This window comes from Zootoca vivipara, chromosome 3 (assembly GCF_963506605.1).
Source record: "Zootoca vivipara chromosome 3, rZooViv1.1, whole genome shotgun sequence".
In the NCBI taxonomy this organism is placed as follows: Eukaryota; Metazoa; Chordata; class Lepidosauria; order Squamata; family Lacertidae; genus Zootoca; species Zootoca vivipara.
The window spans coordinates 28176261-28195966 of NC_083278.1; positions in this window are offsets into that span (position 1 = coordinate 28176261).

Below are 19706 nucleotides of genomic sequence, written 5' to 3' on the forward strand. Positions count from 1 at the left end.
CCATGAAGATCACTGGATGAATTTGGGCCAGTCATTGTCCCTCAGCCTAACCTACCTCACAAGGTTGTTTTGATGATAAATTGGAAAGAGGGAGAACCATGTATGCCACTTTGAGCTCCTTGGGGGAAAGGAGGGATATCATCATCATCACCATTTAATATTGAATTTGGAGATGGGAAATGTAGGTTCAAATCGTTTCTCAGCTATGAAGCTCAGGGTTACTCTTTGGAAAACCTCAGGGTTGTACTGAAGTTTGCCATAGCAAACCATAATCAGAATTGTTGCCCAGAATGTTGTTCTGGACTTGATCCAAGCCTTGGCTGCAGTCATGAACTGGGAATACACCTCATTTAATTAAATAGGATTTACTTCTGAGTAGACGTGGTTAGGATTTGACTGTTAGTCATGCTTCGGCTTAGACTCACTGAAATTGGTGGGACTTACACTAAAGGTAAAGGGAACCCTGACCATTAGGTCCAGTCGCGGATGACTCTGGGCTTGTGGTGCTCATCTCGCTTTATTGGCCAAGGGAGCCGGCGTACAGCTTCTGGGTCATGTGGCCAGCATGACTAAGCCGCTTCTGGCGAACCAGAGCAGCACACGGAAATTCCGTTTACCTTCCTGCTGGAGCGGTACCTATTTATCTACTTGTACTTTGACATGCTTACGAACTGCTAGGTTGGCAGGAGCAGGGACCGAACAACGGGAGCTCACCCTGTCGCGGGGATTCAAACTGCCGACATTCTGATCGGCAAGCGCTAGGCCTAGGCTCTGTGGTTTAACCCACAGCGCCATCCACGTCCCAGGGACTTACACTAGTTATGACTAATATCAGTACCATTGATATGATAAGGTTTTGTTCTATGCATGACTAAGTCTTGGATCCAACCCTCTCTATTTAGATATACTGTATGTGTATCTGTTGTTGCCACTATTAATTCAATTATGTTTTCCATACTATGGCTTAAAGCTTTCAAGACCTTCTCTTTGTTTTGCTTCCAGCTCTTTCCTTAACCACCTGTCACTCTTGCCTGAGATTTGCAAAGAAAGGCAGCCTTTCCAGGAATGCTCGAATGCTCTGTGATTCACAGAATTGTGCGTGTAATGGAAACTCAGGTTTCATAATGCTCCCATTGGAGATAGCTTATCGTGTGGTTCAAAGGCAGGTAAGCCTTTCACTGTTTGTTTTAACATGTGATAAATGGGCTTATCTCTTCCCACAACCTGAAACGCTTATCAGCCAAACAGGGTTCGATCTATAGTGCTGCGTCCCTTCAAAACTCAGAATGACACAGGTCACTTAGTCTGTATTAGAGATTGCAGAAGCCAAAGATACAGGTGTTGACTACGTCATGGCTTTCTTCAATAGGTTTCTTGTTCTAAAGGTAAAAGGTAAAGTTAAAGGACCCCTGGATAGCGACTATGGGGTGTGGCACTCATTTCGTCTTTCAGGCCAAGGGAGACAACGTTTGTCCACAGAAAGCTTTCTGGGTCATGTGGCCAGCATGAGTAAACTGCTTCTGACTCAATGGGACACTGTGATGAGTGCCAGAGTGCATGGAAATGCCATTTATCTTCCCTCCACAGTGGTACCTGTTTATCTACCTGCACTGGTATGCTTTTGAACTGCTAGGTTGGCGGAAGCTGTGAGCAACGGGAGCTCACCCCATCATGCAGATTCGAACTGCCAACCTTCCGATCGGCAAGCCCAAGAGGCTCAGTGGTTTAGACCACAACGCTACCTGTGTCTTGTTCGACATGAAGGGGAGAGGCCTCATGTGGGATCTCTACTCTTCACTGAACTGCAGGAGAGGGCAGAATGTAGAGACTTAAAGGCCCTCTGCCAGAGTTCCCACCCACAGAACATTTGTCATCTTCTGAGAGGCTGGGCGCCATCAGCCACAGGTGTATGATTTGAGTTGTGCACACATGGTTCTTTGCATCACTATCATGATAATCATCAGGAAGGATACTGCCCTTCATCTGAAGATCACAGTATAAAAACACAAAACACACAATAACATAACATGACAATAACATCCACACCTGACACACCATGCCTCTAGCCCACATGTGGATCCCAGCAAATCATTGCCTCCCACAATGCAGTAGGCAGTAGGAAGGAAGAACCTCACAAAGTTGTATCAAAAACATCAAGTAGTACTCATCCATAGTAACAACTGTCTATCTATCTTGAGCAAAATATCTCTGTTGCTCACGAAACCCCCATATTAATCAAACATTTGTGACAGCAAAACTATCACCTCAATTAAATGTGGCTGAGTTAAATTCATAGGCTAACTGATAGAAATGAAAAACAATTTGGAGAGAGCAGAATTTCTAAAAAAGAGGGGCTGTACGTGCTTTCTTAGAGGTAATAATAATATTAATAATTTTATTACTTGCGCCCTGTCCATCTGACTGGGTTGCCCCAGACACTCTGGACGGCTTCCAGCATTTACAAAAACATAAAAAAACATTAAACATTTAAAACGTCCCTATACAGGGCTGCTTTCAGAAATAATAATAAAGTAGCATAAGGTTTGCCATGGTCCAAGGTTTGACCAAGCAAGAGGGAGGCAGGAATAAGAGCTAAGTTGGCCATATTTAATGTGTGCTCTGCCTCCCACAATGTTCAGGAGGTCAATCCCTCTTTTGTGAGAGTACAAAGTTTCCTGCCCACATCAGCTGTTAACGTAATAGCTTCATTGCGAGAGATTATCTAGCTATAGGCACTTAGCAGACATATGAAAGGAGGAGAATAATTACAGTGGTGGCATGAGTAAATTGCTCATCCTTCACAAGATGTTCCACTGGAAATAATGGCCAGTGGTTGCAGTGACCCAGACGGGAATGGATTAATTGTGTAATGGGACCACATAAGAGCTTAATTAAGTTATAGCACATCAAGGAAACAAATTGGGACAACATAACAGCTTAATTGAGTTATAGCACATCAAGGAAACAAATTTCCAGAATTTCCCTTTTTGGTATAACTATGGTAGTTAGTTGAGAGCAGCCTTTACCAAAGGTGTCATGGGCTTTGAAGAAACTCAATCTCAGGACGCAAGGGAGAACTGTGCCAAGAGGAAGGCACGCTTGGCAAATCCACACCGTGATCAACTCCCGCCTGGAAACCAATGTCCCCACTGTGGAAGAACATGTGGATCCAGAATTGGCCTCCACAGTCACTTACGGACCCATTGTTAAAACCGTGTTTATGGAAGACAATCTTACTCAGCTATAAGTGATTGCCAAAGAAGAAGAAGAAGGAGATATATTTTAGTTTGCACACAAACCATACATTTAATGCACCGCTTCCAAAAGAATCCTGTTTGTTAAGGGTGTTGGGAATTGTAGCTCTATAAGGAGTAAACTACAGTTCCTGGGATACTGATCTCACTTATTCCTGTCTTACCATACTTCAGTTAAAGCTCATGGGAAGATACAATGAAGCAATGCCTTCCATGGGACTTTCTCAGACCAGGAAGCAAAAGCAGCCAAGAAGGCTGTAGAGTGCCAGGCAAATGCACACCCCAAGCTAATACGGTGCACGATTAAAAAATGATGGACACACCAGGCTTACAACTTCTATGCCTCAGCAGAAGTTTATTTCGAATTCCAGCAAAATTTGCAATTTTGCATTGCCAATATCTTCAAATCATTTTGGAATCCTCTGCTTATTGAATTAGACATAAATGATGGACATTATAGCCCCATACCTTCAAACCAAAATGGAGTACTACAACTCCATTGTCTTCTCTGGCCAGTAGGAGCTCTCTGGGATCTGTGGCAAAGGCCTTTCACATCATCTGCTGCTTGAGATCCTTTTGTTGGAGATGTCAGGGGTTGAAGCTGGGACCTCCAGCATGCAAAGAAAGTTCTCTATTGTTGAGCTAAAGAGAGTTTTAGATCTGTAACTTCAGGTATTTCTTGACAAACAACAACAATCAAACACTGTGAGAAAATTCTGAGGAAAGCTTTGAGCCCAAGTCAGTCAGCCCTACATTGGCTCCCAGTACATTTCCGAGCACAATTCAAAGTGTTGGTATGGACCTTTAAAGCCCTAAATGGCCTCGGCCCAGTATACCTGAAGGAGTACCTCCACCCTCATCGTTCAGCCCGGACACTGAGGTCCAGCACCAAGGGCCTTCTGGCGGTTCCCTCACCACGAGAAGTGAGGTTACAGGGAACCACACAGAGGGCCTTCTTGATAGTGGCACCCTCCCTGTGAAATGCCCTCCCATCAGATGTCAAGGAAATAAATAACCATCTGATTTTTAGAAGACATCTGAAGGCAGCCCTGTTTAAGGAAGTTTTTAATGTTTGAAGTTTTATTCTGTTTTTAGTCCTCTGTTGGGAGCCACCCAGAGTGGCTGGGGAAACCCAGCCGGATGGGCGGGGTAAATAAATAAATGAATAAATGAATAAATAATAATTGCCTACCTATATCCACTAAGAAAGTTACCACCTGGGTGAATGAAACAACACAATAATGTGTCTCACTTGATGCCCTAGAGGCAGAAAACCTTTAACTATCTGTTATGCATCTAGTAAGCAACGGGTTTTATTGCATGATGCTTCTTTAACAGGTATACGCTACAGACCTGAATTGCGTACCAGTTACAGCCAGCACATCTCTCAAAATTACACACTACCCATATTTTAAAACACCTTATATTGGGAAACATGAACTGGAGAGTAGTTCTCTTCTCACAGCATTTTCCCATGATGTGCACCGTGGGAACTGATTCTCAACAACATGATTTTATTCTTGGTCTGCAATATGTGCCCATTCAGATTGCAACATGTGACATGGGTCCTTGCCAGATGAAACGTATTGCTTTAGAGCTGCTTATATATCACTTGATAATTCAACACCTGATGGCCGAATATTGCCTCTCAACTGACTGCACTGAAAGCATTGCTCCTGGGGCAATATGATGAGAGTTTTGTTTATGGAGTTTGTCTTGGGATTGCTCATTCACATGTGCAAGTCATTACTTGATGCTACAGGTCTCAACTGCGTGTGTGTGTAAGAAAACAGACTTACTCCTGGGACTAGATCCTACATTTAGGAAGTTCCATCTGCATTGGCTTTGAACTGGGTGTGATGAAGGTTGTCATTTTACTTCTATAAAATATTCTACATTTATAAACCCCAGGTTCTGCAACAGCACCTAACCATTGCTTTGTTGTTGCTTTCTAAAAAGTTCAGTTAATTTCTAGGTTATTTTTATTCGATTTTGCAATCAGAGTTATACAACGGCAAGGACCCCAATTGGAAGCAGATGTACACAATGTCAATCAAAGCACCTTCCAGCTCGGGAATCTTACACTTCTGTGAACTGCCAATTTGTGTTCACAATTTCTTTCCCCTCACTTTGGTGTCTTGCTAAACTCCTGTCCAAGGGCAAATTCTTCATCCTTTTTTTTTTAAAAAAATAAATGAACCAGACTGGCAAGGTTGCTATGTACACAGAAGGATAAAGATATACTCTGGTTACTCAATACATGTTTTGCAAAAGTCGACTGTTTCAAACAAAGTTGCAACATGTCACACAGTTTTGCAACACTGGGTGAAAACTGAGCACATTTACAGACATCTCTACCTTAGGTGGTGGCTGCTTTGAACCTTTTTCATGGAATTGCGTCAATGAGAAGCACACACACCATGTTGCTCTTTTAATAGATCAGCTGTCACTCAGAACAGTTCAGTTTCAATCATAGGCAGGGCAAAACATTGCAAATGGTAGCCTGGAGTCTTGTAATGTCTGCAATCCGAAGGATATTTAGCTGGTAACTGGAGGTAGGGCTGCAAATGGCAATTTCTTTGCCAGTTGTAGTTAAGAAACACTGAACACATCACCATATATTTTCTGCCCCTGCACAATACAGTGTCACTGTCACAGGGATGGCAAACCTGTGTCTCTACCACTGTTGTTGGACTCCAACTCCCATCAGCCTGTCTGTTAGCTTCGCTGACTGAAGCTGATGGGAGCTGGTGTCCAATAGCATCTGGAGGGCCATAGGTCCCACACTTCTGAGTCAGGATGGAGGAAAGCAGGGACTTTTCCCTACATGTGGCCTTGGCGCATTGTACACTCCTGTTGGATACAATTTTTTTCACGAAATTCAGTTGTACACCAGGGCTCAAGTTGGAAATAAATAACTTTTCTAAAAACCAAACCAAACCAGAGTTTAAATCTTTAGCCATCAGCTATCACAGGTAACATGGCTCAAGCATTATAAAAGCGCAGTGTTGTAGGGGAAGTGAGCATTCTAATTTGCCTCTGTATTTACAAGTGTGAAGTGTTCCTGTTCAATATTCCGTTCCATTTTCCCTCTGCATCTCCCAGGTTTCCCCAATACAAAGTCAGCATTCCATGGCTACTGAGCATGCTTCATCATCACTGAGCTGTTTTTTTTTGGGGGGGGGTTACCTCACCTCCTTAGGGTTTTCCTCAAAGATCATTTGTACTTCTGGACACTTTGGGATTTCCCCATGCCTTCCACTACCTCTGTCTCGTGTGTGGATGGTGCCATACATACGGACCCCCCACTCAGAGAATGAGCTCACTATTAGTTTACAGGGGTGTGTGTGGACCTAATACGGGGACATTTATACATACATGGATGTGCATAACTCACACTCAATACTGGAAGACCTGCAGTTTGTCTAGTATCAGGTGGCATGACAATACTGTCTGAGATACGTTATCTGTGATGGCTCATTCATTGCCACTGCACTTATCAAAGGATGCCAGTGCCTATGTAAAGCAGCTCACGGAGTCACACAGAGGTGTGACAGAGCAGAAATAATAGTGGAGAATCAATTTGGAGTCTGACAGAGGTGCCATCAAGATGATTGAGGGGGCCTGATGCAACATCCTGATGCCACGTGCATGATGTTGCAAAGAGCCAGGGGGCAGAGCCAAATGTCCTCTGAACATTGAGGGGGCCTGGCCCCCTAAAAAATTTTTAAGGAGTGAGGTGCCTTGGCCCCTAGGATCTGTTGCCTATGGACTCTGAGGTGCAGGTGGAATCACATTTCCTCAGTGTTTTCTCACTTGCGATCCAAAAGTGTTTCCATCTAGAATTTCCCTAGTAGCTTAATAGCTTATAGTACAAAGTGTACTATGGATACAGGTGAGAACAATTTATTTCCCCCAGTCAAATCCCTAGGATTTTTAGAAAGAACGACCGTGAACTTTAGGCCACCTTTACAAAAACGAAGGATTTACTTCAGGATGCCACAGGATTAGCGAGCCCATAGTAAGGAGGAGTTTTGTGACCCATATCTAGGTATCACAAGCATGCCTCTTACTGGAATTGAACAAGCAACTCTGAAACGAACTAGAAAAAACTCAGAGAAACATTAACTATGTCTTCACATGGCAATAAGGACAGAAGCAAACAATAGCCAGGGCCAATTATACCATCTCAGCAGAGAACATCAGTCGCCCCAGGCAGCCTCATGTGAAGGGGGTGCTTTATTGTGCAAGGGGCTCTGACTGCAATAACTGTGTCATCTGCTTTCTTGTTTGGTGCTCTCTCTCTCTCCCTCTCCCTCTCTCTCTCTCTCTCTCTCTCTGTTTCTCTCTCTCTTCCCAGAGGGTCTCTCTCTCTCTTCCCAGAGGGCAGCAAATGCCCTAAAGACTGTAACTGATTCAGTATAAGACAGCTTCCCATGTTCCTTCTAGAATCCTGAGGCTCAGCTTCTGGAGCCTGCTGCAAGATTGCGTCATGGTAGTGGCCAAGTAGTCTTAGAATTAAGTAACAGGGCACATCTGAACACATGTTCAGTAGCCAGGATTTTGTTTTCAGTCCTAGAACTGAGCTCACAGTTCTGTCACACTAAACCCCACTCTTGGTTTCCCCCTTCCTTCACCTTAGCGTAATTTGGAAGGGGAATTTTGTTGTTTTTGTTGCTATTGTTAAACAATTGGGAATCCAAAAGATTGCTGATCACTTAAGGCGCTTCAAGCTGGGTGTTGTTTAATCATTGGATGGATGCTCCTCATACATTGTGCGCGCACACACACACGCACACACACACACCCCGCATCAACACCATGTTGTTGACATCAAAATAGCAGCCTCTCCATTAATCAGGATTTCCCCTTTCTGGGAAAAATCCAATAGGGCATTTGTTGTTTTTTAAATGACCTGTTTGCAATATCTGAATGGTCCATTTACAATATTAAGGCCCTGCCTGGACAGCTATCAGTAGATTCTAAACTGCCTTCTGTCCACAGTTGAACAAGATCTGCAGCAAAAAATGTGTTGGTGCCATAGCTGCCAAGTTTTCCCTTTTCTCGCGAGGAAGCCTACTGAGCATAAGGGAAAATCCCTTTAAAAAAGGGCTAACTTGGCAGCTATGGTTGGTGCTGTCTTTCAGGCCTCACTTGGATGCTCAGGTAAACAAATTATACCATCTGGTTGTGTGTATTACCTCACTTACCTCAAAATATGGTAAGCCAGCCCTGCTGCATTGGAGAGCCCTCCTGTCCGTTCTCTGCTGACTTTGACCCTTGACTTCTGCTCTAGAGGCAACACCAGATCAATTCCATATTGGTGCTCTGCTTGCAATGAAGTGTAGTGAGCTAAATTTGATCTTTAAAGGAATGGATTTATCTCATCAAATGGCTACGCTGTATACTGAACTGCCTGCTTCCTCGAAACAAAGGCTAAAAGGGTTTGGGTTTTTTTTGGGGGGGGGGGAATCCTTCATTCTTGACAATTGGGAATATACATTTTTTAGAACAACAGTACTGTATGCTTTTGGACCCCCTTCATGGATCAATGCCTTGTCGTGGCGAAGGGGCTTGAATAACTCAGAGAAGCTATGAGCTATGCCATGCAGGGCCACCCAAGATGGACAGGTCATAGTGGAGAGTTTTGACTAAACGTGATCCACCTGGAGAAGGAACTGGCAAGCCACTCCAGTATCCCTGCCAAGAAAACTCCATGGACAAAGACAACAGGCATATAAAAGTTATGACGCTGGAAGATGAGCCCCTCAGGTCGGAAGGCGTCCAACATGCTACTGAGGAAGAGCGGAGGACAAGTACAAGTAGATTCAGAGCTGATGAAGCGGCTGGGCCAAAGCCGAAAGGACGCTCAGTTGCGGATATGCCTGGAAGCGAAAGGAAAGTCCGATGCTGTAAAGAAAAATATTGCATAGGAACCTGGAATGTAAGAACCATGAATAGAGGTAAGCTGGATGTGGTCAAAAATGAGATGACAAGAATAAATATCGACATCCTGGGCATCAGTGAACTAAAATGGAAGGGAATGGGTGAATTCAGTTCGGGTGACTATCATATCTACTACTGTGGGCAAGAATCCTGTAGCAGAAATGGAGTGGCCCTCATAGTCAACAAAAGAGTGGCAAAAGCTGTAATGGGATGCAATCTCAAAAATGACAGAATGATCTCGATACGAATCCAAGGCAGACCTTTTAACATCACAGTAATCCAAGTTTATGCACCAACTACCGGTGCTGAAGAAAGTGAAATTGACCAATTCTATGAAGACCTACAACACCTTCTAGAAATGACACCAAAGAAGGATGTTCTTCTCATTACAGGGGATTGGAATGCTAAAGTAGGGAATCAAGAGATAAAAGGAACAACTGGCAAGTTTGGCCTTGGAGTTCAAAATGAAGCAGGGCAAAGGCTAATAGAGTTCTGTCAAGAGAACAAGCTGGTCATCACAAACACTCTCTTCCAACAACACAAGAGACGACTCTACACATGGATATCACCAAATGGGCAGCATCGAAATCAGATTGATTATATTCTCTGCAGCCAAAGATGGAGAAGCTCTATACAGTCAGCAAAAACAAGACCTGGAGCTGACTGTAACTCAGATCATCAGCTTCTTATAGCAAAATTCCAGCTTAAACTGAAGAAAGTAGGAAAAACCACTGGGCCAGTAAGATACAATCTGAATCAAATCCCTTATGAATACACAGTGGAAGTGAGGAACAGGTTTAAGGATTTAGATTTGGTGGACAGAGTGCCTGAAGAACTATGGATGGAGGCTCGTAACATTATACAGGAGGCAGCAACGAAAACCATCCCAAGGAAAAGGAAATGCAAGAAGGCAAAATGGCTGTCCAACGAGGCCTTACGAATAGCGGAGGAGAGGAGGCAAGCAAAATGCAAGGGAGATAGGGAAAGATACAGGAAACTGAATGCAGATTTCCAAAAAACAGCAAGGAGAGATAAGAGGGTCTTCTTAAATGAGCAATGCAAAGAAATAGAGGAAAACAATAGAATGGGGAAAACCAGAGATCTGTTCAAGAAAATTGGAGATATGAAAGGAACATTTCGTACAAAGATTATCATAATCAAGGACAAAAGTGGTAAGGACCTAACAGAAGCAGAAGACATCAAGAAGAGGTGGCAAGAATACACAGAGGAATTATACCAGAAAGATATGGAGGTCTCGTACACCCCAGGTAGTGTGGTTGCTGACCTTGAGCCAGACATCTTGGAGAGTGAAGTCAAATGGGCCTTAGAAAGCACTGCTAATAACAAAGCCAGTGGAAGTGATGATATTCCAGCTGAACTATTTAAAATTTTAAAAGATGATGCTGTTAAGGTGCTACACCCAATATGCCAGCAAGTTTGGAAAACTCAGCAATGGCCAGAGGATTGGAGAAGATCAGTCTACATCCCAATTCCAAAGAAGGGCAGTGCCAAAGAATGCTCCAACTACCGCACAATTGCGCTCATTTCACACGCTAGCAAGGTTATGCTTAAAATTCTACAAGGCAGGCTTAGGCAGTATGTGGACCGAGAACTCCCAGAAGTGCAAGCTGGATTTCGAAAGGGCAGAGGAACCAGAGACCAAATAGCAAACATGCGCTGGATTATGGAGAAAGCTAGAGAGTTCCAGAAAAACGTCTACTTCTGCTTCATTGACTATGCAAAAGCCTTTGACTGTGTCGACCACAGCAAACTATGGCAAGTTCTTAAAGAAATGGGAGTGCCTGATCACCTCATCTGTCTCCTGAGAAATCTCTATGTGGGACAAGAAGCTACAGTTAGAACTGGATATGGAACAACTGATTGGTTCAAAATTGGGAAAGGAGTACGACAAGGTTGTATATTGTCTCCCTGCTTATTTAACTTATATGCAGAATTCATCATGCGAAAGGCTGGACTAGATGAATCCCAAGCAGGAATTAAGATTGCCGGAAGAAATATCAACAACCTCAGATATGCAGATGACACAACCTTGATGGCAGAAAGTGAGGAGGAATTAAAGAACCTTTTAATGAGGGTGAAAGAGGAGAGCGCAAAATATGGTCTGAAGCTCAACATCAAAAAAACCAAGATCATGGCCACTGGTCCCATCACCTCCTGGCAAATAGAAGGGGAAGAAATGGAGGCAGTGAGAGATTTTACTTTCTTGGGCTCCTTGATCACTGCAGATGGTGACAGCAGTCACGAAATTAAAAGACGCCTGCTTCTTGGGAGAAAAGCAATGACAAACCTAGACAGCATCTTAAAAAGCAGAGACATCACCTTGCCGACAAAGGTCCGTATAGTTAAAGCTATGGTTTTCCCAGTAGTGATGTATGGAAGTGAGAGCTGGACCATAAAGAAGGCTGATCGCCGAAGAATTGATGCTTTTGAATTATGGTGCTGGAGGAGACTCTTGAGAGTCCCATGGACTGCTAGAAGATCAAACCTATCCATTCTTAAGGAAATCAGCCCTGAGTGCTCCCTGGAAGGACAGATCGTGAAGCTGAGGCTCCAATACTTTGGCCACCTCATGAGAAGAGAAGAATCCTTGGAAAAGACTCTGATGTTGGGAAAGATTGAGGGCACTAGGAGAAGGGGACGACAGAGGACGAGATGGTTGGACAGTGTTCTCGAAGCTACGAACATGAGTTTGACCAAACTGCGGGAGGCAGTGCAAGACAGGAGTGCCTGGCGTGCTCTGGTCCATGGGGTCACGAAGAGTCGGACACGACTAAACGACTAAACAACAACAACAACATGCTTTTGGACAGAGGAAAGGAATCGACATGGGAACCGAGCTCTGGTCTACGGAACAGTTCTGTATTGGAATTGGAAAAACCTGTCTCTAAATAACAGGCGGTTTGAACTATTGCTTATAAACAGGAAACGTATATGATGTTAAAATAATGAGTCACTTACGGTGTTTATCAGAGTCAGGAAAGAAGCCAGCCCCTCTAAACTAAACAAATCCCATTTTATGAAGCCAATCCGTGCCTTATAGCATTGCACTGGGTGATTCATCCTGTTCAGCCTGCTTTAATGGAAAATACTTCGAGCCATATCAATGCAGGGTGATATATTTAGACGTCATTATATTTAAACAAATGCCATACATGCTTAGTTATTCACAGTCCTTTCGTTATACTTTTGGATCTTTGTCAACCCCATCCATCACTTTGCACCTTGGGGAGGGAGAAGCAGGGGGTCCACATCTTACATAGGCATCCAGTGGGTCCAATCCAGCCAAATTACACTCCCATGTGCCATTCATTTCAACAGAGAGAATTAAAGATGTGCATATAAGGGGATGCGAGACTTTAAAAATCCTATTTTTGTGATGTTCAATGAAAGAATGAGGAGAAATTCAGGACGCATTTAGAGACAGCTATTAAATTTGCACTTTCCAGAACAATATGAGAATCAAAACACAGCCATCATTTGAAATTTTGCACTGCACTTCTCTAAACAAATGTTTCTACACTAATTCAAGTTACAAGAAAGGAGATTCGAACTAAACACGAGGAAGAATTCTCTGACAGAAAGAGCTTTTCTACAATGGAGCAGACTCCCTCCGGAGGCTGTGGACTCCTTTTCATTGGAGATTTTTAAGCTGAGGTTGGATGGCCATCTGTCAAGGATGCTTTAGCTGAGATTCCTGCATTTGCAGGGGGTTGGACTAGATGACCCCCAGGGTTCTTTCCAACTCAATAATTCTATGATACTATAATTCTATGATTCATGAATAAGAATAAACAGCTATCAAGTGCAGGCCCACCTTACAAGACAGTGTAGACATGATTGTAATGTGGTTTTCAGACAGCAAGGGCACACAGGATATTTGCAGAGTCCAAACTACTGGGGAGATCATTTGTAAAATGAAAGAAGAGCATTTCCAACACTCTTCAGCTAACTCAAAGGTAACTTTAAGTGCAACAAAAACCATGCACTCCAACTCTGAGAATTTTCACCAAAAATTTCACTCCCCTTTGATAATGTTCAAATGCAATATCTTTTCTTATTAATTGACAGAGAATTGTAGGGGAGGGGGAAACCAAATAAATGTTTGCTACAGCATTGTCTCTGATTTTATAGGTTCTGCAGGTTTTTGGAAGCAAATCCGAAAACCTACAAAACCTGTTTGTCTCTAGCTTTTGAAATGGCCTTATTGTATCTATCTGCCTGTCTATTGAGGGAGAGAGGTTAATAAGGTTGCCATATTTTGAAGAGCAAAGAAGAGGACACATTTCCCGACTTAGCCATGGATTGCTATGATGACCCTCTTTTTATAAACCCATGAAAAAGAGGATGTGTCCTGGAAAAAGAGGACATATGGCAACAGAAACCGTTACTGTTGCTTTTAATTTATTCCCCCCTCTAATCCAACGTGCAAGGTGCTCCAAGTGTCAACCTGATAAACAGTGGAAAGCACAATCCACAAACCATTAGTAATACATTGTGCAGTGAGTCACTGATTACAGCCATCGTAGCGACAAGCCCTTAAAATAAAAGATATGCTTTTATTGTGGCTTTAATCACACTTTCCCTCACCATGGCCCTCAGACCTTCAATATTAATGTATTTCATTCATATCATTTAAATGCAATGAAAGCACTTTTGTTCTCGGCTTTCTAGAGGAATTAAACTGTTGCTTGAAAAAGTGAAGCTTCCATGGAAGACAATGATCCATGGAAGCTACACAAAATCATCTCCCCGTGCCTCCCGCATTCATCTTATCGATAACTTGTTTGTTTTCGTTTTTTAAAAAATGAGGTTACATGAATGCAGTGGTCTGCATAAATCCATTGATGTGTGCCTTGCCATCTGCTCTGTCATCTTTTCTGAACTGCAAAAAGTGCAAAGCATAGGGTCTGCAAAATCCATATGCAAAGATGTATGTTTAATTCAGCTGAGATTTGCTGTCACAGCAACCCTCCGAGCAACGAGGCAAGCCATATAACACTCAAGGACAGTTGCAGGGCTGTCTGGGCAAATCAGGGTTACAAATGATTACATTTGATTGCATACAAATTGATGTAATTGCAAAATCTAAACCAGTTTTATCAGGAGTGCGTAGATTTCTCCAAGGCAGGAGTTTTCAAACTGTGTTCCAGCCTGGGAACCTTGGGGTTTCTTTGAGGCATATCAGGAGTTTCTTGAGAAGAAATTCAGAAATGCTCAGCAGTATCAATTTCCTCTCGTGATCCAGATTTGTAGAATCATGCTGAGGATATTCTGATGTTCATTTACAGCCAGCAAGTCTAGCATGAAAACAGTGTGCACCCTGAAACATTATTCAGAATCCACTGCAACATTCTGGGGTTCATCAGTGGATAAGTCCAAACAAACAGAACATGTATTCTGCAAATATATTAGTTTTCTTATATAAACTATACTTTATCAATGAGTAGCACATGATCTGGTGGGGACATAATGATGGTTTCTGGCAAACCACAGTTTACAAATCAAGAGTCAATTGGAAACATGGCCCCCTACCTAAATAAATGGTAGAATGCTAAGGTGGGTGAGTTAACAGTTGAAAACCCTTACCATGCAATAATAATGGTGGGAGATGACCCTGTTTGACTCCTCCCTTACACTATGCCAGTCAATCACAAACCACAATGAAGCCCTCTGAGTTTGGAATCTGGGAAAGGGCTTCTGGGTCAAAGGACATGACTGCTAATCAGACTTCAGCCTTGGCACTTAGCCTCATAATGAAGCACTGCTGAGAAAGTGTTGTTTAAGGCAGAGATGTGGAAACTGATGTTCTCTGGATGTTGTAGGGCCATGGCTGGCTGGAGCTGATGGGAGTTGGGAGTCCAACATCATCATTTGGAGGGCGCCACGGGTTTCCTGCCTCTGATTTAGGCATCATAGCAGAGCATAAGAGGTGTGGACAAGGGAAGAAATGTCAGGGAGCATAAATTGAAAGCTGGAACATCAACCTGAAAACAGAAGTTTTCGGACAAGGAATGGATACCCCTCCTCACTAATGGCTTCATCTTTTTTTCAGACAGGCCACTTTGCAAACAACAACAACAACCCCAGCAACACCCTCTAGTAAGGAAATCACTGTCCAACTAAAATGTAGGAATATCAGGTTCTGTACAATGACTTCCTTAAAGCAAGATAGCAACAAAATAGGCAAAGACGGTAGGGAAGGCATGGAGGGCCTTCTTGCAAACTGGGCTGTATCTACCTTAACACCAAATCTTTGGGGACGCGGGTGGCGCCTAGGGCTTGCCGATCAGAAGGTTGGTGGTTCGAATCCCCACGACGGGGTGAGCTCCCGTTGCTCGGTCCCACCTCCTGCCAACCTAGCAGTTCGAAAGCATGTCAAGTGCAAGTAGATAAATAGGTACCACTCTAGCGGGAAGGTAAACGGCGTTTCCGTGCACTGCTCTGGTTCGCCAGAAGCGGCTTAGTCATGCTGGCCACATGACCCAGAAGCTGTACGCCGGCTCCCTCGGCCAATAAAGCGAGATGAGCACCACAACCCCAGAATCGTCCATGACTGGACCTAATGGTCAAGGGTCCCTTTACCTTTACATGGCTTATATGTAAATGCAAATAATCGCAGGTTCAATCTCTGGAATCTTCAGTTTAAAAAATAAAATAAAAACAAGAAGAAAGAGTGTTTTATGGGAAAGACCTTTGCCATAGAGTCACTTCTCCACATGGGCATAGCTAAGGGTCTGATCAAGTAAAACAATAGAAATAGTTAGCTAGCTGGCCAATCATGCTGGTTCTGCCCCCTAACCAAAGTCCCCCCCCCCGAACAAAGTCTTGCCCCCCCAACAAAAATCCTGGATGCACCCATGCTTCTCCACTATACTTGTTTTTTGGCTGGTGGCTGCCACAATTTTTATCTCTCCACAATATACCCTGGGATGACACTGAATCGAGGACATTACAGGTGATGGGAAATGGTGACCAGGCTCCTAACCACACCCTCTTGCTGCTATGACATGCATCTGCAGCAAAGATGCCTTAGTCAAAATGGAAGAAGCTTTGTTCTTCTGGTCACTGCTAATGGTGAGCCCCATCCCTGAGAAGCTGTTGAAGAATTTATCCTTGCTCCTCAGACAAACTCAGTTAAATGACCCCCCCTCCCTCTGATTTCCTTGCCAAGAATTAGAGCAGAGATTTCTGAGAGGCCGTTTGTGCCCACCTCTGAAGTACAGCATCGAGTGGCATCTTCCACATGTGGCAAGAGAGAGCACAGACAGAATCTCTGTATCCCCTCAAACACCATGATTTTTTAAAAGGAGACAGTTCACACATTCAGCTGTGAGTCCGCAAGTGCTGAACCATCAAATGGCATGTGTGAAGAGCCCTGTAGACTGGGGAGGGGGAGGAGAGATAGAGAAAGAACCGTTCTTTTATATAAACATTGCCCCGTTACATTTGGCGCAGCTGAGGATCTGTTTATCACTCATTTGTGAAGGTCTATGTCTTAATATAGCAGCTCGTCAATTCAGAGGTAACGAATATTTCATTCAAGGTCACACTTCTCCCCCTACCTCAAGTTCATTCATCATTATCTTTCTTTCCTGAAATCCAGTATAAGTCATCTAATTGCAAAGGTGGCTGGCAGCAATGCCGTATGCCACACGCCATAATTCAATCCGTGGTACTATACTGGAAGAAGAGGCTGCTTAATATATTTTCTGCAGCTGGGGAAACATATCAGGGGAATCATTTGCGCTGGAAAAAAGGCTCTGGTGGGTGATCTCATCCATCGTTTTGCAAGGTGTGACGAGAGAGTTAGGAAACTGACGATTTCATATCTCATCGGATTTTTGTAGGCTAAGAACATCCAAAATCAGCAGAAGAAGGACTCAGCCCTCTGATGTGACAGCTATAAAAAGACTATTGTGAGGAACGAGTTGCCAAATGGAAATGGTCAGACTCATCAAGATAAGTTGCGCCTTAATTATATGCTTCTCTGAAGGTTTCTACACTAGCCTGCATATGGAAACTCTTAATTGAGAAGGGTGGACCAACTTATTCTTAATCAGTTTCAGTGATTTTGGGTGTCCTGTGTACAGATTTTTTAAAATATTTTTTCTTCCCCCTCATGTTCAGACCTGCAAGGGGAGGTGAAACTGTTGTAGAACTGCAAAACAGACTCGAATCCCTCCAAGCCCTCTGAATGTTTGTCAGAATTGCAACACAATAGCAAATTCCACCCCAAAACTTATATGTTTAGCAATGACACCCACCTGCATGTACAGCGAGTTTAAATAATTATGTTGCAAGGCTTGCGTTGCAACATTCAAGTTGATAAAAAGAGGCCTTGGTTTACATTTCGTCAAAATGACATAGAGCAGTTCTGTGACACACTCAGGTCAAGTAATGTTTGAGCCACTGGGGCCATGCAGCTCCCTGGAAGTGATTTAGGGTGCAATCCTAACTCCAGATCTGCTGGGGTGAGTGAGTTAGGTTGTGGAAGATCTCTGGCTCAGAAGCCTAGTTTCTGGGTCAGTTGGCCTATGCTGCAGTAAATCTTCAAATCCCTATCTCAAGTGTGTGTAAAGGTAAAGGGATCCCTGACCGTTAGGTCCAGTCGCAGACGAGTCTGGGGTTGCGGCGCTCATCTTGATTTACTGGCCGAGGGAGCCGACGTACAGCTTCCGGGTCATGTGGCCAGCATGACTAAGCTGCTTCTGGCAAACCAGAGCAGTGCACGGAAGCGCTGTTTACCTTCCCGCTAGAGTGGTACCTATTTTTCTACTTGCACTTTGACGTGCTTTCGAACTGCAGGAGCAGGGACCGAACAATGGGAGCTCACTCCGTCACGGGGATTCGAACTGCTGACCTTCTGATCAGCAAGCCCTAGGCTCTGTGGTTTAGACCACAGTGCCACCGAAGTGGGGGGTACCATGGTGTAATTCCACATTTTGCCTCAGCCAGGCCCCGACTGGGTGAACCAGGCTTGGTGGGATGAAAAATGGGTGTTCTGGGGGAATGGTGGGGGCAAGAGTAGCAGGGAGGACTTATGCTGCATCCTAGCTCAATTCAGCTCAGTCAGCTATCCAGTATTAAGTTGCACTACAAACAACATTACTGGGATAAAACAAAAGGAAGAAGAATGCATGGGCAGAGGCTGTGTAATTCTCTTCTTTCCATTGTTTTCACTGAGTTCAAAATCACCCTTCCCCAAATGCTTTTTCAACCACAGGTGGAAAAAGAATAATAATTATTATTATATTTCGAAGGACAAATCTGAACTGAAAACAACAACCAGGAAGGGGAAGGTTTAAGCAGCCTCTCCATCCAGTTCAAAATCACCCTCCCCAAGCTGCTTTTTCAACCCATATATGCCCCCCCCCAACGCAGTTTCCCCTGCAGATAAAAAAGTAGGCTCAGGAAAACAACTTTAACTTAAAACAAACCCAATGAAGGGAAGGAGCTGAGCAGTCTCTCCATACCTGCCCTTCTTCTATTTAGGCAGCTTTGGATAAGGAAAAAAAAATACAGGAGAAATAGTCATGGGATTTCATGTAATGTGTAGTTTGAACTAGATGCTTCAACAGGGCAGAGAAATCAGATGTAAGTCCTTAGAATGACATACCCAAACTAAATTCCAATATATAAATTGTCCCTCTCCCTGCACCAGTCAAATCCTTCTCATAGATGATGATGATGATAGATAGATAGATAGATAGATAGATAGATGATATGCATGATATAAAATAGATAGTAAGGTTTATATGTTATCTAATGTAAGTGCTGACCAGCTTTCATACTATACAACCAACTGCCCCTGCTGTATTAGGCTATAAGCTTCAGAATTGATATTAAAGCCAAATCTGTCTTTATATGTCTGTGAACATGAGAAGAGTCCTGCTGGATCAAACCAAAGGCCTATCCAGTACAGCAGCCTGTTCCCCCGGTGGCCAACCAGATACCCATGAGAAGCCACCAAGGAGGACATGAGTGTGACAATGTCCCCCTAAATCAAAGCCAATACAGTAGCTCCAGCTCAAAAGCTCTTACTCTGGAGCAGTGCGATTTATTTCAGAGAGAGTGAGCTCCAAAATAATCAGACTTTCACAAGCACATTTCCCTTTGCTCTGATGGGATTTGCTCGCACAGAAGAGCATTGGCCATCAATTGCCTGCACAGGAACTCATCTGAATCGTAGCAGATGGCTTGGGACCTTCCCCTATCACTAAGGAACAGGATCCATCTGCTGAAAGGCGCTTCCTACCAAAGGAACATGTATCTCTTCTGTGCCACTTTCATGTCCTGCCAATGCTTATATATATTTTATCTTGAAAGGCAAAGAAAGATCTCCACCTTGGGCTGTACATGTGAAAATCCCCACTGTAGAAAGCTGAAAGTTCAAATGAGCATGACTACAAGATGCTGCTAGCAAAGATAAGGAGTGCTTGGTTGTGGCCACTGAAGTATGTACAATCTCCATATAAATATATATTG